The sequence below is a fragment of the Geotrypetes seraphini genome, chromosome 12, assembly GCF_902459505.1.
Source record: "Geotrypetes seraphini chromosome 12, aGeoSer1.1, whole genome shotgun sequence".
NCBI classification, from domain to species: Eukaryota; Metazoa; Chordata; class Amphibia; order Gymnophiona; family Dermophiidae; genus Geotrypetes; species Geotrypetes seraphini.
In genome coordinates, this window is record NC_047095.1 from 2,167,869 (window position 1) to 2,190,493 (window position 22,625).

Here is a 22,625-nt window from a genome sequence, read left to right on the forward strand (position 1 = left end):
CATCCCAGCAGTTTTCTAGGCAAAAAATGAAGTTGAGAAGAAGGAAAAAAAGATTGCTAAAAATCCAAGATGGCTACCAGCACCGAATTTGATCAAAAACGCAATATTTTTTACACTTCTCAAACTTGAAAAATGGCAATTTTAGGATTTTTTTTTTTAGGTGGGGGAACAAAGGGGAACTCTTAGAAACAGAGAAAACCCCTTGATTCAACTTTCCCCAATGTCTCTCACTGTGACCTTATACACTGGGCTGCACCTGTTTCTAGCTCTCTTCAAATGCCGGCAAATAATTCACTTCCACACTGCTGGGAATGCTTTCTCAATGCTGATCTTCGGGCTACCAATTGGACCCCACTGTCTGATTATGCCTCCACCCCTGCAGACAACCGGATACGCACCAGAACAGGTAGAGGTGCGAAAATGCAGCCGGCATGCTGCAGGACACCACTGAGTCCCCTAAGCATGCCTAACAGTCTGAACTGGACCCCCACTTAACAGAAGGTGAAACTACTTCAGGGACGGCCCTGAGCTCCAATGAAAACTATGCAGACTGGCTAACAGGTACCCAAAAAGGGATCAGCATGTCAGCTACAGACCAAAGTTTCAGAATTCTCTAGCAGGCAGAGCTCTAATCTGCATGAAATGCGAAAATACCCACAACAGAGACGAAAACTACGTCGAATTTAAAACAATAAAATGAGGAGAGCAGAAGGAAAAAAACTGTAGAGGGCGCTAAACTGATCTGTGAAGTACACTGGAGACAGAGTGAAAAATCTGGAGTAGATTCCTTCTGCAGCATGCGAGTATGGGGAAATAACCCTATTGTCTAGAACAGTGTTTCTCAACCTTTTCAAGCCAAGTACCCCCTAAGCCTAACAAATACCAACCGAGTATCCCTGCCCAAACCGCCCCAATCTCATCTGCTGACTCCCCCTCTATAATAATAATACTAATTGTAATGCAATTTCTTGCATCCATTTTTCAAAACCACATAATATAAATCTTATTAATACATAATGGTAATCACAAAATTAAAAAAAGACAAAGCACACTGTATGCAGAGAAAATGTTAATTATCATTTATGTCTCAATCATATTTATTGAGCAACAGAAAACAAACACAACCAACACGTGAACCAGCAATACAAAGAAAGTAGCAAGCTCAAACATTTTACATTTTCAACCTCTCTGACGGAGAGTAACTGTGCATTGTAACGATTTTCGTATGAAAACCGCCACCCTCCCACGCCGACCCCCCAGAGGAGGAAAAGTGGACAGCGCCAATCCACGAACATTGCAATTTGAGGTGTTCGGAATCAGAAAGGCGTGTCTCTTGAAGGCATGCTATGTCAGCACCTTGCCTCTGAAGGGCCTGTAAGATTTTGGTTCGTTTTATGGGATAAGTGATACCTCCCACATTCCAAAAAACAATTTTAGTGCTAGCCACACTAAGTAAGAGTGAAAAGAAACAGCAAGAAAAGTGTGATGATCTGCAAAACTAGGGAGTAGGCACCTAGCCCACACCCACCCCCTCACTCAAATACAGGAGAAGCCATCCAGTCCCCTCATCAAGAAGAACAGAATAGAAGAGCCCCAAGAAACAGAAGAAAAGGGTAAACAGAAAAAAGAAAAACAGAAGAGAAAAACTAAGGACCACCCCAAAGCCCAGATTGTGAGCCTCCCCAAACCCAAAACCCAAACCCCAAAACCAACCCCAATACCCCAACCCCATTCGAACCACCTGGGCACTAGTCCCACAAAACACAGCGCAAGCGCTGGGGAGAATCACAAAACGTACAGGGCCCCCCCCCACACACACACACACACATCACTAGCCACCCATACACGGCCTAACAAGCCCAGGAATGGGCATCCTGGTTCCAAGTATCAATAATCTAGAACAACAGCAGCAGAAATCAAGGCAGCCAAGACCGGAAAATCAAGTATTAAAAGTGTCCGAAAAGGCCTGCGCCCGATCCACACAGTCAAACACCTGCCAGGAACCCTGATGGAAAATTTTCAGAGTAGCAGGATAAAGAAACAGGAAATGAATCTTCTTATCAGCCAAGGAAGCACAAAGAGAATGGAATTTTTTCCAGCGAGACTGCAGCACAGGAGAATAGTCCTGAAATATCTGGACTCTGCATCCATCGTAGGTTAAAGTATCCCGGTGATCTCTATATGTCTGCAGCAAAGCAATTTTATGTAAGAAATTATGCACTTTGGCTATCACCACTCACGGCCGCTGTTGGCCCTTCACAGCTGAGAGGGAAAAGAGGATGAGACGAAGAAGAAGAAGACCTGGTGTGATACAGGTGAAGCAGGACAAGTCCTTTGGATAAAGGTGAAGTAACCAGACCTCACAAGAGAAAAACCCCCTCCCCTCCCTCTTGCTCTAATAAATCAGTATATGAACTGTAAAAGATATTTCATAACCCACTTGCCAGCTGGCCTATAGTGATTGAGAAATATTCTGTTTCTGAGTTAGCTATGGTAAGCAAAAACTTGTAAGAAACAAGACTTAAATTCCGATGCATGGCACCTGGCCGGATATTATGCAAAGAGGAACACAGCTCATGGTCAGAAAAACAGAGTACTCAGGAACATTATTTAGCAAGATATATCATGTGTTACCACAGCAGAGAAGGAATTTTGGACTCGGAATTGCATATATGGTAAGGGGAAAAGGACATTTGCAGGAAAGGGTTAGGCCTTACGGCAAACTGAACAGACGTATAAGATGACACAAATAGATAAGCCAATAAATGAATCTACTTATGTATTGACGTATAAGAAAAATAACCAATAAAGATGTATCATGTGATTTAGGCTAACGTGGTATTGACCACCAAGAAATGTATAAAACCAGGCCTATAAGCAGAAGTAAGCAGAACAGACATCAGAGGACCCTCAGGCCTGAGGATCACATCTGTTCCATTATATGCTGAATCATTTGAAATTGTAAGCTGTTACTGATTTGCTAATAAATGTATACCTATTGAAACCAGTATATAGTGTGTGGAGTCTCCATTACGAGGTAGGCCTAGACAGCGGCCTACTTCATCGATGATATTTCAAATAGCATTAGTCCATAATTATGTAAATAAGTCATTAATTAATTAAAAGGGTGTAAACACGGATTCTCATGTAGCATACAGCTTCCTCTGATAGGCAATTGTCTTTGTGAAGTGATCCATAATTAATAAGGCAAAAATATCTGTACTGTATATATCATTTAACTTGTTTCCAACAATACCTGAGCAATATTACTAACAGGATAGGTACAGCGTTAAAAGATGACATACAAAAGAAAACAAAAACTTATCTGCTTTAATTCAAGTAGACTAAGGTCTAATATATGTAATGGCTGAATTATATTTGTCAGCCTAAGGGAATTATAGTTACAATGGCATATGATGTTCAAAGGACAGGAGTAATATGCTAAACATAAATATGAATTAGCAAAGAGTCAAACCCAAGCAAAAGGATGGCTAAGCTATAGCCTTAGACATATTAACACATAGGTTATATTGAAACATACTAAAATAAAGATGATAAACCCTAAAACTTAAAATAAAATAGGATTTATGGGAGAAATGTCCTTCCCATGGGATTCTATCGAATCATGGGTTCAATTTTGTTTGACTCACTAATATTGACTTTCACTAATATTCAATCAGCAAAAAGACCTAAACTACAATATTTTTGAATTCCAATCAATAGGACTGGACATTTCCTTCAGCAACGTATTAGAAAAGTTCTTAAGCAACAGTTAGAACCGTTTTTTTAAATAAAGCCAAACGCTGATTGTATTGTATTAAACCAGAAAGTATTCCTGCGTGTATCAGAGAATATATAAGAAAAAGAGGAAGTAACATTTCTTTTACAAGTTCCAAGAAAAGGCAGAGAGAGAAAAGACTGCTAGAAGTTTTTCAAAACTGTTATGATAAGTAAAGGAACAATAGTTTTTTCTTTTATATTGCTAATTATATTGAGTACTCATAAATAGAAATCTAGCAAAGTCATAGTTGTTTAGCTCATAATATATTTCATTAAGGGGAAAAAACCAAACAGAACAATACACATTGCTTAAAGCTAGACAAATAATTTTTCTAACAAGAAGTGAACTACTTTTAATGGGTTAACATTATAGAATATGTTTCTTTGTTGGAACACTCAAAAACTTGGCTTGGGGTTTAAGAAATAAAAAGCAGAAGTTATTCTCACTTCGGTATGTTAGCACAACATTAATTAATATTACCATTTGGGATAGGAGTGGATCATAAGAACCCTATGCAATATGTTCCAATTATTGTAGAAGAACTAGAAAAGACTCCCAAACCCCAAGATAAAAACTGTAGTCGGGGGTAGAGACCACTACGCAAAGAGAGGGGAAGGAACTAACGTGTTCCACTATAAATAACCTTAAGAAAAAATAACTCAAAATTATAAAGAGAGCCCTCAGTCACACAGCCACCTCCCACAGGAGGCAAAGGCTGTCACTGGCTTACACCAACAGGTGTCAACTGTGAAACATCCTAGGGCTCTCTAGTGAAATTTAGTGCAAAATAACACAAACAGTGCTTAAAGTGCTTTATGTTTTAAATTTTTAAATTCCCCACTCTATGTGAGTAGTCTCTACCCCTGATACAGGGGGGTTAGAAAAAACAAGTGTCCAATTTCAACCAGCGAAAAGAATGAAGGTACTTAGCTTCTTCAGAAAGGCGATCAGCGTATCACCACAGTCCTACGGGACTCCGTTTCGGGGGAGTACTCCCCCTTCTTCAGGAACAGCTGACGCTAGGCAGGAGCCGATCAATCTTGGGGCTGCTGCTTGAAGGCAATAGAAGAAAATGGCGCTTGACCAGAGAGGACGCCTCCGATTTAAACCGACAGACTGAAAGGCGTGATCCAAATGAACGATCACGTGATGATACACAGGTGAACCACCGAAACAAATTGCTGTCACATTATCAGACCAGACCTTAAATTGAAAAACAAAAAAAGTTGTTTAAGAAATGATGAATGATCAAAAAATGAAAATATATAAATGCACCCAAAGCCGAATCAGAATGTATGATGCCACTCGATAAAATCATTATGTCCTGCAGGGGTAAGAGTTTGGAGCTCATAAATCCAAAACTGTTCCCTTCTTTGTAACCAAGCCACCTTATCCCCTTGATAATCCGGAAAAACCTGCTCGATGATAGTCCATTGAAGATCTTGAAACATATGATTACATTGTAAACAATGGGGCACCATCGGAGAAGTAATAGACTGAGTGTTAATACGACTACGGTGTTCTATGAGGCGCGTTCTGATAGTCCTTTGTGTGCGCCCCACATAACTCATCCGACATGGACAGGTGATGATGTATATGACCCACTTAGATGTACATGATGTATTTGATTTGAGAACGTATTGTTTGTGAGTCACTGGATGTTCCCAATGGGTACCTTCCATGGTAAGGGCACATATATCACAGGTATTGCTACATCTGGTATGATGGCCTCCCTGATAATTCTGTGCTTGCACTGAAGAGTATCTGGATCGGACCACCCGGTCAGCGATATTTTTGGGCCGAGCATAAGCAATGCACGGGAAATCCTGAAACTCTGGGTGCAACTGTAAAACATGCCAATGAGTCCTAATACTCCGGGCTACCTCAGAGGCTCGATCAGAGAAGGTTAGTACACAGATGATCTTGGAGTCTTCCCCTGTAGGAACTTGAGAGAGCAGCAAGGCTCTGTTGGCATACAGGGCCCTGTGATAGGCCTTGGAGAGAACTTTATGTGGATACCCCCGCTCTCTAAAACGGGCATATAGTGCTCGGGCTTGCCTACGAAATTCCTCCACGTCAGTGCATAACCTGCGGATGCGTAGGAATTGGCTGATGGGTAAGGACGTCTTCAATTTGGTGGGATGACAACTTGTAAAATCCAGATAGTTGTTTACTTCAACGGATTTTCTGTACAAAGTAGTCACGAGTATGTTATCATTTTTTTGGACCCAAACATCCAAAAAAGAGATTTTGTTATAATCAAAAGACATGGTAAATCTGAGATTGGGGTCCAAGGTGTTCAACCACTCCAAAAAGTGACTTAATAATTCCTGAGGACCTGTCCAGACGCAAAACACGTCGTCTATAAATCTGAGCCATGTTTTGATATATCGATACCAGGGCGCAGGGTACAAAAATTGCTCCTCAAAAGCAGTGACATACAGGTTCGCAATGCTCGGGGCCGCTGCTGTGCCCATGGCGACACCATGAGTCTGGAGAAAAAATATGTTGTCAAATTGAAAATAATTATGATAAAGAACTAATTGGCTGAATTAGTTCTTTATCATAATTATTTTCAATTTGACAACATATTTTTTCTCCAGACTCATGGTGTCGCCATGGGCACAGCAGCGGCCCCGAGCATTGCGAACCTGTATGTCACTGCTTTTGAGGAGCAATTTTTGTACCCTGCGCCCTGGTATCGATATATCAAAACATGGCTCAGATTTATAGACGACGTGTTTTGCGTCTGGACAGGTCCTCAGGAATTATTAAGTCACTTTTTGGAGTGGTTGAACACCTTGGACCCCAATCTCAGATTTACCATGTCTTTTGATTATAACAAAATCTCTTTTTTGGATGTTTGGGTCCAAAAAAATGATAACATACTCGTGACTACTTTGTACAGAAAATCCGTTGAAGTAAACAACTATCTGGATTTTACAAGTTGTCATCCCACCAAATTGAAGACGTCCTTACCCATCAGCCAATTCCTACGCATCCGCAGGTTATGCACTGACGTGGAGGAATTTCGTAGGCAAGCCCGAGCACTATATGCCCGTTTTAGAGAGCGGGGGTATTGTTTACAATAATTATGATAAAGAACTAATTGGCTGAATTAGTTCTTTATCATAATTATTTTCAATTTGACAACATATTTTTTCTCCAGACTCATGGTGTCGCCATGGGCACAGCAGCGGCCCCGAGCATTGCGAACCTGTATGTCACTGCTTTTGAGGAGCAATTTTTGTACCCTGCGCCCTGGTATCGATATATCAAAACATGGCTCAGATTTATAGACGACGTGTTTTGCGTCTGGACAGGTCCTCAGGAATTATTAAGTCACTTTTTGGAGTGGTTGAACACCTTGGACCCCAATCTCAGATTTACCATGTCTTTTGATTATAACAAAATCTCTTTTTTGGATGTTTGGGTCCAAAAAAATGATAACATACTCGTGACTACTTTGTACAGAAAATCCGTTGAAGTAAACAACTATCTGGATTTTACAAGTTGTCATCCCACCAAATTGAAGACGTCCTTACCCATCAGCCAATTCCTACGCATCCGCAGGTTATGCACTGACGTGGAGGAATTTCGTAGGCAAGCCCGAGCACTATATGCCCGTTTTAGAGAGCGGGGGTATCCACATAAAGTTCTCTCCAAGGCCTATCACAGGGCCCTGTATGCCAACAGAGCCTTGCTGCTCTCTCAAGTTCCTACAGGGGAAGACTCCAAGATCATCTGTGTACTAACCTTCTCTGATCGAGCCTCTGAGGTAGCCCGGAGTATTAGGACTCATTGGCATGTTTTACAGTTGCACCCAGAGTTTCAGGATTTCCCGTGCATTGCTTATGCTCGGCCCAAAAATATCGCTGACCGGGTGGTCCGATCCAGATACTCTTCAGTGCAAGCACAGAATTATCAGGGAGGCCATCATACCAGATGTAGCAATACCTGTGATATATGTGCCCTTACCATGGAAGGTACCCATTGGGAACATCCAGTGACTCACAAACAATACGTTCTCAAATCAAATACATCATGTACATCTAAGTGGGTCATATACATCATCACCTGTCCATGTCGGATGAGTTATGTGGGGCGCACACAAAGGACTATCAGAACGCGCCTCATAGAACACCGTAGTCGTATTAACACTCAGTCTATTACTTCTCCGATGGTGCCCCATTGTTTACAATGTAATCATATGTTTCAAGATCTTCAATGGACTATCATCGAGCAGGTTTTTCCGGATTATCAAGGGGATAAGGTGGCTTGGTTACAAAGAAGGGAACAGTTTTGGATTTATGAGCTCCAAACTCTTACCCCTGCAGGACATAATGATTTTATCGAGTGGCATCATACATTCTGATTCGGCTTTGGGTGCATTTATATATTTTCATTTTTTGATCATTCATCATTTCTTAAACAACTTTTTTTGTTTTTCAATTTAAGGTCTGGTCTGATAATGTGACAGCAATTTGTTTCGGTGGTTCACCTGTGTATCATCACGTGATCGTTCATTTGGATCACGCCTTTCAGTCTGTCGGTTTAAATCGGAGGCGTCCTCTCTGGTCAAGCGCCATTTTCTTCTATTGCCTTCAAGCAGCAGCCCCAAGATTGATCGGCTCCTGCCTAGCGTCAGCTGTTCCTGAAGAAGGGGGAGTACTCCCCCGAAACGGAGTCCCGTAGGACTGTGGTGATACGCTGATCGCCTTTCTGAAGAAGCTAAGTACCTTCATTCTTTTCGCTGGTTGAAATTGGACACTTGTTTTTTCTAACCCCCCTGTATCAGGGGTAGAGACTACTCACATAGAGTGGGGAATTTAAAAATTTAAAACATAAAGCACTTTAAGCACTGTTTGTGTTATTTTGCACTAAATTTCACTAGAGAGCCCTAGGATGTTTCACAGTTGACACCTGTTGGTGTAAGCCAGTGACAGCCTTTGCCTCCTGTGGGAGGTGGCTGTGTGACTGAGGGCTCTCTTTATAATTTTGAGTTATTTTTTCTTAAGGTTATTTATAGTGGAACACGTTAGTTCCTTCCCCTCTCTTTGCGTAGTGGTCTCTACCCCCGACTACAGTTTTTATCTTGGGGTTTGGGAGTCTTTTCTAGTTCTTCGATTATTGTAGCTCCCATTTTTTCTCGGGTTTTTTCAGTTTCTGTCCAATTATTGTAGAGACATGAATAATGAAAAAAACAAAAAGAAAATAGCTGCTGATAATTTCAAATTAAAGAAATAGAGCACTACATTTCCCAGTGTCCCTAAACACAGACACATCAACCAGGAAGTAACTATGTATGTTTGTGTAACGGAAAAAGAAGAAGAGGAAGCATAACTCATTTCTTAAACTTTGATCACAGACAAAGAATAAGGTTTGAAATCGTTGTGGTGAGTAGTGAAAAAATAAATCTTCTTTCTTTATATTGATAATTATAGAGAGCGCTCATAAATAGAAATCCACTCGTATTTCCAAAAACACTGAAGTTGACATATGTCATAATACAACAAATAATAACTCATGTACTGGAAAACGGACCGACATTAATTGCTAGCAAGTATTAAGGTAGCGCCCCTCTTGTATAAATTTTTTATTTATTTATTTTTTTTTTTTAATTTAGAGTACTCATATAAATCATTCGGTGTTCTCTTCAAATGCACTGTAGTTTTCCCTAACTGTAGAAACCAAATGATCGTTAGTAATGGGAAAAAGTGAGTTGATGGGAAATGCCCATAATAAAAATCCAAGACCTAGAAAGACAAAGGGTACGTTTATTTTTACATTGCCAGTTATCATACTTAATGCCTGTCAGTTATTTGGTTAGACATAATCACTTGTCACGAACCCTTCCTATCTACGTACACAAATCCTTCCTATAAACTTCAATAATCTGCTTATATATTCCCTTCATTGCCAATCTAACATAACACTTTCTATTGAAAAACAATGATCCAAATCTTTCCTGTAATTTCGTTCTTCTCTTTCTCAAAAACAATCCTTTATAATCCAGCAAACTTATATGAAATAAATAATTGTTTTAATGAAAGCTTATGGTAACATTGAAACACAGTTAAAATATATACTTCCCCTTTCAGTCTCATTCAATCTCATCCCCCTCACCCCCCGTTTTTTGTTTTTTTTTTCTGGTTCGTGACCACAAAAGAACAGGAAACAAGAACCACGAGAGCAATGCTTTCGCTTTCCCATAAAGTGCCATATATTACACAGGCCAGTACACAAGCGACAGCTAAAATGTAAAGCAAACAGCATAAACGGAAGAAAAAAAGGAAGCCATCAGACAGCATGACAAGCTGAAAATATTACAGTAAAACGCAGACTCAGAGCTGTACTAAGGCTAGAAGACCCTCTCTTGTCAGTAGCAAAAAAAATGAACCCATAAAAGCAGAACTAATAAGCCAAAACCCATACAAAATAGTGACCACACATGATAATACCACTTACACTAATAAAATCCAGGAAGACAACATATCAAGCGTAAATAAAGAAAGCTTGGCAAAGTAAGATGGTATGTCAGGGAAAGCAACGTCATAAGCAAGCAGTATGGTGACATCATAAGGGGCTAGATAACACAAAGCACAATGCAGAGAAGAGGTGTATACTTTCGGCTCAACAATGGTAGGAAATATGGGGGCAGAAGGAGGAACAGGATTGTCTAAGCAACGGCTTAACAGAAGATCGGTGAAAAACCAACGGCAGATGGAATCACGAGGGAACAGGCAAGAGAAAGAAAAACTAGGGCTAGAGGCACAAGACAAATAATCATGGCTAGCACTGGCAGCCAGAGAAGAATAAAACAGGGGGATTCCTAATGTCAGCAAGAGTAGCGGGAGAAATCAGACATAATGGGCATGCCTGTTCAAGATGTGGTTTCCCGAGACAGGGACACTGCAGTTTTCCCTGACTCTAGGAAACAAAATAGTCATTAGTAAAAAGAAAGAAACATAGGAGGCAATATTAAAATCCTGGACCTATAAAGACAAAAAGGGTTTTTTTTTTTGTTTTTATTTTTTTTTTCTTGCATTGTCACCTTGTCTATTAATTGGACATATATTTATTTCTTGTGCAAATACAGTTTCTGTTTTCTTCGTGCATTATCTTTCTCTGATCTCCAGTAATCTGTTTATAGTGTATGCGAAATCCATCTGTGATCAAAAAACAAAAATAATGTCACCTTTATTCACCCCCCTCTTCACAGCTGTTGAAATGGAGCTCAACAGTTGTGAAATAACCTAAGAGATAGCAAATGGTGTGGTTAGTTTGGCAAGCCCCCACAGTCCACCTCTCTGGGCAGCCCACCCCTCTGGGTGGTCAATAACATACAAATCTACAGGGAGAGATTGTGATGGTAACAGGAACGGAGGAGCTTGTTTGTAGGTCAGACTAATAATGTATGTGTAAGAGGGGTTTATAGCCATGGGGAGCTTCCCCTCTGGATTCCCTTTAGAGGCTTATTAGACTACAGGAATAGATAAGAAATTAGGATGTGGAGCAGAGCACCAGTGAGATGCTGACACAGGAAGTTAATGTATGAGTCAGTGTCTGGTTGTGATCACAGACGAACAACGATGTGTGTCCCTGAACCCCTGTAGGTCATGTGCAATGACCCGGGGAAAAGATACCAGGACTCTTATGGAGAAGAGAGGCTGAGAAAGATAGATTTGAAGACATATATTTCATAGGCGTTCAGTAGAGATTACTGGCATAAAGACCGCCCTCAAAAATATGCCTGAACACCAAGTATGCACCAGCCGGTACCAGGAGGAAAATTTAGGAAAGAGGAAAATTTAGGAAGAACGAGATAAAAGAAGTCAGGCATCAGTTCCCCAACACTTATGATAATGAAGGTTCACAAAGATGCATGCTGACAAAAAATGGATATATATAGATAACAGTAATAGGTCAGATTTAGAGATTATTTACCAAAGAGATATACATAGGTGACTGATTTCACACGGCACCAACAATGCGGATGCAGAGAAACATCAAAATGTAAGACAGTGGATTCATAGAAGCATCAAAATACAATATCACTATACAATGTAATATTACAAAATGTGGACAGAAAAATGGAAGGCCAGGCGTTATCCGAGCAGAGGAAAGAATTCAACCAGCAATTGAATCAGTGTCTGTACCAAGGAAAGAGTTTGGAGAAGAAGTAAACATAAGATTTACACAGAGATAAAGTAATAACGGCCGTAAATATTGCTCCACTATATATGCTATCTTAGCTTCGTGTCCCACTAATCATTATATTATGCTGGTTACTCTAACACCAGTCCCTTATGCTATGTTTGCTACCCCAGCGCCAGTCCCTATAGTACGCTTGCTACTTTAATGCCAGTCCTTACACTACGCTGGCTACTCTAACGCCAGTTCTTATACTATGCTGACTACTCTAACGCCAGTCCTTATACTATGCTGACTACTCTAACGCCAGTCCATATACTACTCTGACTACTCTAACGCCAGTCCATATACTACTCTGCGTTACTCTAACGCCAGTCCATATACTACTCTGACTACTCTAACGCCAGTCCATATACTACTCTGCGTTACTCTAACGCCAGTCCTTATACTATGCTGACTACTCTAACGCCAGTCCTTATACTATGCTGACTACTCTAACGCCAGTCCTTATACTATGCTGACTACTCTAACGCCAGTCCTTATACTACTCTGCGTTACCCCCAAGTTCTTGATTTTTCACTAACTGTAGTGTGCAGGACCAATAGGACAATTGAGGATGGGAACCCGGTCCCGGGCAAGGCAATGCAGAAAAACCGCTCCAGGGTCCGGGACCATCCAAATTTGACACCAGTGAGTCCTACGTAAAAAAACAAAAAGGAAAAAAAAATTAGTGCTGAAAAAGAAAATAGTGTATAAGGCAGAACATATTCAATTGCTGGTGTAAAAAGGAAATAAAGGAGAAGTGCGGCATAAAAAAAGGGGAACAAGATAAAGCAGGCAACACAGCAACTCTGTAAAATAAGGAAGTTCAGTTGGAAATAATGCATAAGTACAGAAATAAAACCCAGAATCAAACTTTTGGCCAAAAGTAATGGAGAGGCAATCTGACAAGCAGATTTTATGCCTGCAATCCAGTGAGGTCGTTTAAGGCTCGTGTCCTACGCAGTCGTGGGTCACCATTGAAGTAGGCCGCTGTCTAGGCCTACCTCGTCATGGAGACTCCACACACTATATACTGGTTTCAATAGGTATACATTTATTAACAAATCAGTAACAGCTTACAAGAATAAATCATTCAGCATATAATGGAACAGATGTGATCCTCAGGCCTGAGGGTCCTCTGATGTCTGTTCTCCTTACTTCTGCTTATAGGCCTGGTTTTATACATTTCTTGGTGGTCAATACCACGTTAGCCTAAATCACATGATACATCTTTATTGGTTATTTTTCTTATACGTCAATACATAAGTAGATTCATTTATTGGCTTATCTATTTGTGTCATCTTATACGTCTGTTCAGTTTGCCGTAAGGCCTAACCCTTTCCTGCAAATGCCCTTTTCCCTTTACCATATATGCAATTCCGAGTCTAAAATTCCTTCTCTGCTGTGGTAACACATGATATATCTTGCTAAATAATGTTCTTGAGTACTCTGTTTTTCTGACCATGAGCTGTGTTCCTCTTTGCATAATATCCGGCCAGGTGCCATGCATCGGAATTTAAGTCTTGTTTCTTACAAGTTTTTGCTTACCATAGCTAACTCAGAAACAGAATATTTCTCAATCACTATAGGCCAGCTGGCAAGTGGGTTATGAAATATCTTTTACAGTTCATATACTGATTTATTAGAGCAAGAGGGAGGGGAGGGGGTTTTTCTCTTGTGAGGTCTGGTTACTTCACCTTTATCCAAAGGACTTGTCCTGCTTCACCTGTATCACACCAGGTCTTCTTCTTCTTCGTCTCATCCTCTTTTCCCTCTCATCCCCTCTTCAAAGCCCCTTCAGGTGGCTTTGACATCCGGATATTCGGTCAGAAGGTAGATTGTGTCAATGATCATACAGCACAGGCATAGGGCCACGTACTTGAAATTGTATATGGTAAAAATGAAAAGGACAAGTGCCCACCCATACTATACTAACCCGGAACAGAGCAGCATAACATGTCACAATAAAATTATTAATACAATGTGATAATATGCAATCAATAATTAGGATAATATGCAATGTAAAAGTCAGGTAGGCATGACTGCAGAGCTTACACTAGTGTGTTAGAAATATCAGAATAAAGTACTGACGCGGTGGCGACAGGTGGAGGCTTTTGAGAGGGGAAATCAGCTATTGGTGTTTCATAGGGAGGTGCATCAAAATCGGCCAAGTCAAGATTATCAAAAATGTTGTGTATGGGTCTCTATTTTAACATTTGGAATAGTTCAAGCAACTAGGCATCTGCAGGGGTTCCTAATTTAATCTGATACGTGAGGAGTGTGTGGCGCAGTGGTTGGATCTACAGCCTCAGCACCCTGGGGTTGTGGGTTCAAACCCCGCGCTGCTCCTTGTGACTCTGGGCAAGTCACTCAGTCCTCTATAGCCCCAGGTACGTTAGATAGATTGTGAGCCCACCGGGACAGATAGGGAAAATGCTTGAGTACCTGATTGTAAAAACCGCTTAGATAACCTTGATAAGCGGTATATCAAATCCTAATAAACTTAAACTTAAACTTAATATATTCTCATTTTATGGCTTCATCCTGTTATGAGCATACTACATCCAAAAGGGATGGAGGGATAAATTAACAAGTTAGATTATTTCCATGCTCTTCCAAAATAGCTGGGATCAGTGCTGGGTCCAGACGCCAGGGGTGAAAGTCCAGATAACCACATCAAATCTTACGTCATCATCCTTCAGCTGGGCTCATTACTTCTTCTTCACTGCACTTCTCTTCAGCTTAGCAGCAAGAAAGGGGATGGAAAGAATCTGACTGGAAGGGAAAATAACTAGGGAGCTATTGTGGGAGTCAAAACAGGATGAAAATGCATAAAGTCACAATCAAGAAAAACATACAAATCTTGCAATAGGGCTGTTAGAAATAATTATCAACACATGAAAAAATATATATACTAATACTGCATGAGTCCATAAAAGAGTTAAAGTGCAAATTAATAAGTCCATAATTAAAGCTGTAGAAGTTCAAGGTCATAAAGGTCATCCTGTCTTTGGTAGCAACAGTCAGGAAGTTTTTGCTGGTAAGTCTAGGCGCTTTCTCTGGTAGCACGATCCTTCCTTTGGAGCTTATCCGTCATCAGGGTTTCATACGGCTGAAAATTTTTCATCGATGATATTTCAAATAGCATTAGTCCATAATTATGTAAATAAGTCATTAATTAATTAAAAGGGTGTAAACACGGATTCTCATGTAGCATACAGCTTCCTCTGATAGGCAATTGTCTTTGTGAAGTGATCCATAATTAATAAGGCAAAAATATCTGTACTGTATATATCATTTAACTTGTTTCCAACAATACCTGAGCAATATTACTAACAGGATAGGTACAGCGTTAAAAGATGACATACAAAAGAAAACAAAAACTTATCTGCTTTAATTCAAATAGACTAAGGTCTAATATATGTAATGGCTGAATTATATTTGTCAGCCTAAGGGAATTATAGTTACAATGGCATATGATGTTCAAAGGACAGGAGTAATATGCTAAACATAAATATGAATTAGCAAAGAGTCAAACCCAAGCAAAAGGATGGCTAAGCTATAGCCTTAGACATATTAACACATAGGTTATATTGAAACATACTAAAATAAAGATGATAAACCCTAAAACTTAAAATAAAATAGGATTTATGGGAGAAATGTCCTTCCCATGGGATTCTATCGAATCATGGGTTCAATTTTGTTTGACTCACTAATATTGACTTTCACTAATATTCAATCAGCAAAAAGACCTAAACTACAATATTTTTGAATTCCAATCAATAGGACTGGACATTTCCTTCAGCAACTTATTAGAAAAGTTCTTAAGCAACAGTTAGAACCATTTTTTTAAATAAAGCCAAACGCTGATTGTATTGTATTAAACCAGAAAGTATTCCTGCGTGTATCAGAGAATACTCAGGTATTGTTGGAAACAAGTTAAATGATATATACAGTACAGATATTTTTGCCTTATTAATTATGGATCACTTCACAAAGACAATTGCCTATCAGAGGAAGCTGTATGCTACATGAGAATCCGTGTTTACACCCTTTTAATTAATTAATGACTTATTTACATAATTATGGACTAATGCTATTTGAAATATCATCGATGAAAAATTTTCAGCCGTATGAAACCCTGATGACGGATAAGCTCCAAAGGAAGGATCGTGCTACCAGAGAAAGCGCCTAGACTTACCAGCAAAAACTTCCTGACTGTTGCTACCAAAGACAGGATGACCTTTATGACCTTGAACTTCTACAGCTTTAATTATGGACTTATTAATTTGCACTTTAACTCTTTTATGGACTCAAGCAGTATTAGTATATATATTTTTTCATGTGTTGATAATTATTTCTAACAGCCCTATTGCAAGATTTGTATGTTTTTCTTGATTGTGACTTTATGCATTTTCATCCTGTTTTGACTCCCACAATAGCTCCCTAGTTATTTTCCCTTCCAGTCAGATTCTTTCCATCCCCTTTCTTGCTGCTAAGCTGAAGAGAAGTGCAGTGAAGAAGAAGTAATGAGCCCAGCTGAAGGATGATGACGTAAGATTTGATGTGGTTATCTGGACTTTCACCCCTGGCGTCTGGACCCAGCACTGATCCCAGCTATTTTGGAAGAGCATGGAAATAATCTAACTTGTTAATTTATCCCTCCATCCCTTTTGGATGTAGTATGCTCATAACAGGATGAAGCCATAAAATGAGAATATATTAAAACGTATCAGATTAAATTAGGAACCCCTGCAGATGCCTAGTTGCTCGAACTATTCCAAATGTTAAAATAGAGACCCATACACAACATTTTTGATAATCTTGACTTGGCCGATTTTGATGCACCTCCCTATGAAACACCAATAGCTGATTTCCCCTCTCAAGAGCCTCCACCTGTCGCCACCGCGTCAGTACTTTATTCTGATATTTCTAACACACTAGTGTAAGCTCTGCAGTCATGCCTACCTGACTTTTACATTGCATATTATCCTAATTATTGATTGCATATTATCACATTGTATTAATAATTTTATTGTGACATGTTATGCTGCTCTATTCCGGGTTAGTATAGTATGGGTGGGCACTTGTCCTTTTCATTTTTACCATATACAATTTCAAGTACGTGGCCCTATGCCTGTGCTGTATGATCATTGACACAATCTACCTTCTGACCGAATATCCGGATGTCAAAGCCACCTGAAGGGGCTTTGAAGAGGGGATGAGAGGGAAAAGAGGATGAGACGAAGAAGAAGAAGACCTGGTGTGATACAGGTGAAGCAGGACAAGTCCTTTGGATAAAGGTGAAGTAACCAGACCTCACAAGAGAAAAACCCCCTCCCCTCCCTCTTGCTCTAATAAATCAGTATATGAACTGTAAAAGATATTTCATAACCCACTTGCCAGCTGGCCTATAGTGATTGAGAAATATTCTGTTTCTGAGTTAGCTATGGTAAGCAAAAACTTGTAAGAAACAAGACTTAAATTCCGATGCATGGCACCTGGCCAGATATTATGCAAAGAGGAACACAGCTCATGGTCAGAAAAACAGAGTACTCAGGAACATTATTTAGCAAGATATATCATGTGTTACCACAGCAGAGAAGGAATTTTGGACTCGGAATTGCATATATGGTAAGGGGAAAAGGACATTTGCAGGAAAGGGTTAGGCCTTACGGCAAACTGAACAGACGTATAAGATGACACAAATAGATAAGCCAATAAATGAATCTACTTATGTATTGACGTATAAGAAAAATAACCAATAAAGATGTATCATGTGATTTAGGCTAACGTGGTATTGACCACCAAGAAATGTATAAAACCAGGCCTATAAGCAGAAGTAAGTAGAACAGACATCAGAGGACCCTCAGGCCTGAGGATCACATCTGTTCCATTATATGCTGAATCATTTGAAATTGTAAGCTGTTACTGATTTGCTAATAAATGTATACCTATTGAAACCAGTATATAGTGTGTGGAGTCTCCATTACGAGGTAGGCCTAGACAGCGGCCTACTTCACAGCCCGACCCAAACGATGGGCCCTCTCAAAACAAATTGGCCCCATATCAGCAGGCAGGGGCAGCTCTTTCTGGAGCCAGGAGGTGAGAAGGGTGCCAAGTTGCTGCTCAGGTAGGTTTTCAAGTAACCCCATGAAGCGGAGATTCCCCCTCCTAGACCTGTTCTCAAGATCATCCAGCTTAACGGCCTGCTCTGCAACCTGTTTTTCCAAGGCCGCGATCGTGGGAGCTGCCGCCAAATTAACATCCTCCAACGCAGATACTCGCCACTCCAACTCCCCCGTACGCTGCTCGGTCTCCACCAGAAAGGCAGCCACTTGCTCCAGCTGACATAACAATTTTTCAAGCTGGGGCTCCAGCGCGCATTTCACAGTGCTAGTGAGCTGTGTCAGCTGGGTGGTTGTAAATTCCTCTGGAGAAGCCGGCGACTGCGGTAGCGGCGCCATCTTGTCTGCTCCATCCCTGCCTGCCTCCCGCAGCTTCTTCGTGGATTTGCTGGCCATACCTGCGTCGGGGGGGGGATGAAAAAATTTGTCCATAGGCAAAGCAGGAGTGGATGAGCAAAGCGGCAGCCCAAAAATGAAAAATAGATCGCGAAATCGGCAGCAATGTGGAGCATCCTCTCTGCTCACATCGTCACTTGACTCTCTCGTTAATTATCATTTATATTCGGGGAGGGGTTTCAAAGATGTCAAGGCAGATGACTTTAAAATATGCAATGTCACCTCAGTAACAACTATAGAAAAATAGACAAATATAGTGCAAAATATAGACAGCAGATATAAATTCTCAAAACTGACACATTTCGATCACTGAATTGAAAATAAAATCATTTTTCCTACCTTTGTTGTCTGGTGATTTCATGAATCTTTGGGGTTTTTTGGGGTTTTTTTCAAATTCTTTATTCATTTTTCCATCTTACAACAAGTACACAATATTACATCATATTAAACTTTTACATATCACTTGAAATTCATTCAATTATGATTTTACATACATGAATTTATTCCCTCCCCAACCACTTTTCCCACAAGTAATTTAATTCAAAATATCATATACATATTGTATTCCTATCTATTAATAAGACCTTTAAAAGAACTTTCTACCCTCCCCCCTCCCCCTACGTATAAATGCACTTTCAGTGGAAAATGATGTCTATTCATTACAATAATTTGTTAATGGCCCCTAAATCTTTTTAAAATTATTATAATTATTGTAATTCCCTTTTTGTATGGTAATTGTTCTTTCCATTTTATAAATATGACATGGTTGTATTTGGAATGTTTCCTTTACATTTATCTCATGTTCTCAGTATCAAGATGCCTAGAAAATATAAAGAGAACAGAATATTAATGGATTTCATGAATCTTTGGTTGCACTTCCTTCTGACTGTGCATCCTATATATTGGCTGGCCCGGACCTTCTCTCCAATGTCGGAATTGACGTTGGGGGAAAGGCTTCTGGGCTGGCAGCGTGCAATCGCTGCACACGCCTGGCCCTTCCTGGAGTTGCGGCAGGTAATTAAATGGAGCAGGTGGGCGGAGAGCTGCGGAGGGCGGGGCCTGTGGCAGTCAGCTCGCATACTCCCTAGGCTCATTACATGGTTTTCTGCAGGATTGCTCATTCTCCAATTCGGCCATGCAAATAAGGTCATTAATACTGAAATGCCATGTAAACTAGCATAGCAACTGATGGTCTAACGGGTTTCCTAATGCACAAAAAATAGGGATCACTTTTAGCGATACAAAAAAAGTGACTGGTCTAGAAAAACAGTCGCTTACTTGTCTTATCAATAGTTCAGCCCTGAAATTAATATGACATATCTTTTTTTTTTATGGGCACAATGATTCCCTAGTAGGATAAATATCCATTCTGTCCAAATCGAGTCCAAAATTAAACTCTTAGGAATCATCTTTGATAAACACCTCACCTACCATGATCAAATTAGCTCCTTGACCAAAACCTGTTTTTATAAACTCTGCCTTATTCATTCCATAACCTCAGTCTTAGAACCCACCTCTATTCAAATTATAATTCACTCCTTGATCATCTCACATATAGACTATTGTACCTCACTCTACCAAGGAATAACCTAAAAAGAAATCCTCCGAATGCAATTAATTCAAAATACAGCGATTAAACTCATCCATAAAGCTAAAAAATATGACTATGTCACCCCCCTACTTTGAGAGTCCCATTGGTTACCAGTCTCTCATAGAACAACTTATAAGATTCTTCTCTTAGTCTTTAAGATTAAGACCTCTCATCTGCCTGCCTTCCTGGATAAATATCTCATCCCACATACCCCTTCCAGGGCCCTCAGGTCCACCAATCAGAATCTATTAACAGTCCCTTCAAACAAGAATTTATATTATACTAGAAACACAATTTTCTCTGTTGTCGTGCCCTCTCTCTGGAATGCAATGCCATTGAACCTTCGCTCTGAAAATTCCCTAAACAAGTTTAAAACACAACTTAAGACGTTCCTCTTTAAAGACGCTTATCAAAATTCCAACTGAGTCCCCAAACAAAAACGGGAAAATAAAAACACTTTCAGGAAGCGATGACCCATTCTTTCCTCTTGTTTTATCCTTCCCTTCCACCCTTCCTTTTATTTTTATTTATACGATGTATTTTTAAAAAACCTTCCCTTCCCCTTCCTTTCCTTCTGTTCCATATCCATCATAATCAAGTCTTTGTTTCGATCTCAATCCCCCAATTTTTAATTAGACTTTTTTTTATTGTTTTTAAATCTGTATTATGCATAATTTTAATATCTTAAATAATTTTTTTTTCCGTTTTTTATTATTGTAAACCGACCAGATCCTTGTGATGGTTGGTATATCAAAATATTAATAAACTTGAAACTTACACACGCACAATATCTATCCGATTAAAAAACAACAATGCAAGCTGAGCACTCCCCTGATGATGAGCCAACGCACACACACCCATGACAACAGTAGGACTCTGAACCCCTCAACAATGATGGCCACCCCCTTGACAGCGACACACCTAGAGACACATGAGGGATGCCCACTCCCTCCTGCCTCAGCAACCCAGTTGTGCATCCGGGCCACCTGCCCCCCATCCCCGACTCTCCCCCACGCTCCCCCGACACCCCACCCCCTACACGAAGATTCCCCTCCCATCACTCCACCAACAAGTCCCCAAAAGACAACCCTGGTGGGTTGGGTCAGCTCAGAACACCCCCAGCTCAAGCAAAACCCCAGTCCCTCCCCCATACCTTGTTGTAAAAGCCATCAAGTGGGATGCCCACTCCTTTTCCCGGTGCATTTTGGGGTGTACTGGGGAGAGGCCTAAGGCCATGATTGGCCTGGATACGTTAAGCACCTCTGATGGGAGGGGCCTTAAGTATCCAGGCCAATCAAAGTTTTAGGCCCCTTCCCAGTGCATCCCAGGATGCATTGGGAAGGTGGCCTAAGGCCCTGATTGGCCCAGATACCTGCTTCTGGGCTTCCCCTGCTGGCTCTGCGCATGTGTAAGAGTCACTTTCGCAGCGATTCATTGACGGGATTGAACAGGGATTACAACGAACATCCACTCAAATCATTTGCATGCAAACTTGTTTGAGCATCAGTTGCTCTTTTGGAATCGGCCAAAAATCAGACTACAGCTGACTCAGGCAATATTACTGACCCTGTTTAGTGCATCTAGGCCAGGGATCTCAAAGTCCCTCCTTGAGGGCTGCAATACAGTCGGGTTTTTAGAATTTCCCCAATGAATGAATGAAGCTCATTGTATAAGTGCTATTTGATCCCAATCTGCCTGAAGATTAAAATGAAACTATAGCTACCTAACTCATGGAAGTGAAGCCTACAGCTGCTAACTGCAAACTATGATTACTCTTTGAATCAGATATGCAAAACTCTTTGACAAATTCATACTAAATATTAATTTAAAGTTTGTAATACAGGTTACTTTTAAAAATGTTAGCTGTGTATTACCATGTCTAAGCTATAATTAGTATATTCAGAAACTGCAGAACTGTGACCTGATTAACATTTGCATAAATGTAATCCACCATAAACCCAAGCATTAGCTGTTATCATACTGACATAGCATCAACACTGTAATCAATTAATGTTATAGTAAATTCTACAAGAGACCAGCCCAGTGCTCAATGTGCAAACAATACAGGTTTGATTTTTAGACTAAACTCCTGCTCCTGGGATCAGCTGAGATTGAAGATGCTGAAGAGGCAAGAGGATGGGCTTTAGAGTGCTCCTGCAGTAGGTTCTATAAGTATTTTGGAGGGCATTGTGGTCTGTACCTTCCCAACAGAGGACTACTGCTGCAGTGACTAAACTGACAGGTGTGGAGAAGAGGGATTCAAAATAGAGCAAATATTCATGTGGCTGTCAATAAAGGCTTAAGATGCCAAACCCACAACTGAGACAAGTTAATTCGAATAGGCAAGATGCTCAAAGAAACAGGAAAGGCAAAAATCCCTTAAAGTTTCAATTACTTTGAAGATGCATGTGATTCCCCTTTAATTAGCTGCTTTCAGGAATTCTAATTCAAACTATGTTTCCCCACTGCTCTTTCCTTTCCCCTCCCTCTCCATCCACTACCTAACTCCATTCAACAACTCCCTCTCATTTAC

At 40.3% G+C, this 22,625-nt stretch overlaps 1 protein-coding gene across 6 annotated transcripts in view; it reads right to left on the reverse strand.

Annotated features, from left to right (window-relative positions):
* Positions 1–22,625, reverse strand: part of AXDND1 (axonemal dynein light chain domain containing 1) — a 383,395-nt gene that overhangs the window by 303,978 nt on the left and 56,792 nt on the right. The gene's annotated exons all lie outside the window — the stretch shown is intronic.